This window comes from Sinocyclocheilus rhinocerous, unplaced genomic scaffold (assembly GCF_001515625.1).
Source record: "Sinocyclocheilus rhinocerous isolate Xijiao unplaced genomic scaffold, SAMN03320098_v1.1 scaffold271, whole genome shotgun sequence".
NCBI lineage: Eukaryota > Metazoa > Chordata > Actinopteri > Cypriniformes > Cyprinidae > Sinocyclocheilus > Sinocyclocheilus rhinocerous.
The window spans coordinates 635,685-637,757 of record NW_015657574.1 but is presented as its reverse complement, the minus strand read 5'-3'; the positions used below and the strand labels follow the sequence as shown (position 1 = coordinate 637,757).

Sequence of the window (2,073 nt, the reverse complement as noted above, 5' to 3'; positions counted from 1 at the left end):
ATATGTCTTGTTGTTGACTCAAAGTATATACAGAACAGCAAATATGAACATGATTTATGAAATGCATTAAGTGATTTTAAAAGGATCAACTCCGTACAGGCAAGCAGACGAGCCCAGAACGCAATGCATTAAATTGCACGTTAACATTTTTCCTCCCATAGAAAATCATTATATATAAAAAACGTAATGTAGCTTAATGGACAAAGACAATGATATAAAAGAGCTGTAGACAGTTTATTCTATACGGAAAAACGCTTAACGCGAAACTGTGCGTGTTGCATTTATTCTAGGCTCATCTGCTTGCCTGTATATTAGTTATGTAGGCTATATTTTAATAATGAAGAGCATTGAGTTTGGTCTTTATCATCTTAGTCCATTATGCCACGTTTTGCGGTATGGGAGGAAAATACTATATACATATGCATTATATTAATAAACTGTATATTGAATTTGATATTTTAATAGCATCTTAATACATTAAGCCATGTTAAGTGTTTGTTTTTTCTACGGGAGGAAAACGCTGAGCGAGAGACTTTGCGCATAGCAGCATATTCTGCTGTTCTGTGGCCACGGATTTGCGGGTCTTGTCTTTTTCTCCTACAGATGGCTTGCAGGACCCTGTACGTTACGGTACAAAATTAGTTTTAATCGTTTAATCACCACAGCTTCTTGTCTCCATTGGCAACACGCACGATTTGTGTCGATTGCAAGTGACGTCGCAGGTATCGGAGAGTGCAAGTGGCGATTGCAAGTGACATTGTAATTTAGTTTCTTTTTTCTTGTCTTCACCACCTGGCTACTGTTGTAAAATGTTGAGAGATTAAAACAAAAAAGAATAAATAGAACAAAATAAAAAAATAAAGACTGCAAGTGACGTCACTAGCAGAAGTGCAAGTGTCTGAGAGTGCAAGTCTGAGAATGCAAGTCTGAGAGTGCAAGTGCAAGTCTGCAGCCAGACCCTCTTGTCTTATTTGGTAATCACTACACATTAACAGTGGCCTGACTGGTTACCTGTGACAGTTTCATTTGCATGTTGGCGAAAACATGCAGGAACCCGACCACTGCGTCCCACAACCTGCTGTGTGCCAAACTTTGCTGATTCCCTATACAAGGGCCCTAAAATGAGAAAATACAGTCTTATGAAATGCAAAGACATCCACTGAATTCTAATATAGAGTACTAGTGTAGAGTATATGCATTACCTGAATGTACTCAGTGAGTGAGTTAAAGATTTGTTTGGCTACTGCCAAAGCTTTGGAGAAGTTAAGTTGCCCAGCCTCATCCATGATATCTTTCCCAGAGTAATACCAGTAGAAATCACTTATAGATTCCTGGTGGTGAAAACAAGTTTGACCATTACAGAGGACTCAAGTTGAGCAGATTCCTGAGAATTCAAAGCTATATAACACATCTACATACTGTATGTATTTAGTTTGTGTTACCTGTAGACGTAATAGGTAGTCCACAGTGCTAATGATGATGTTGACTGTAGTAGTGTTTCCACTCTGGGTCCGCAAGAAGTTTTGGAAATCTGTTGAGGAAATTTAAAATGTAAATAGTAAAGAATATGCAGTGAAGCATAGTTTTTCTGTGAAATCTTAATTCTTGCTTTATTGGTAATGCATTGAAAATCATTGTTTTTTTTCTGCAATGTATTAAACATTATTAAATGTGAGGTAATGCTAGGATGGGTCATGGTGATGGAGTTATTTTTATTATATTATAAAAAGATATAACAAAAATGTCATTAAAAATATAATTAAATAATACTTTTTATTTCATTTTAAAAAGTAACATTAAATAGAAAAAATATATACAAATTTTTAGTCTTACCATTATTGTGTCCCTCGCACAGAAGTTGCAAAAACCTGAATAGATCCTTTGTAAAGTCATCATTTTGTAAGACTTTGGAACCTTAAAACATGACAGAGAACTGCAATTATTTCTGGGCTGTATTTTTAAAGCCAAACTAAATGACAAATTTACATCAGTCTCAAGCAAGCAGGTGACTAGCACTTTTTGGGGGGGGGGGGCTTGCTTCACTTAGGATGAAGGGCTTTAGATTGCACGCTC

General features: G+C 36.2%; 1 protein-coding gene across 1 annotated transcript in view; it reads right to left on the bottom strand.

Annotated features, from left to right (window-relative positions):
* ryr3 (ryanodine receptor 3) overlaps positions 1-2,073 on the bottom strand; it is a 91,478-nt gene that overhangs the window by 8,717 nt on the left and 80,688 nt on the right. The gene's annotated exons all lie outside the window — the stretch shown is intronic.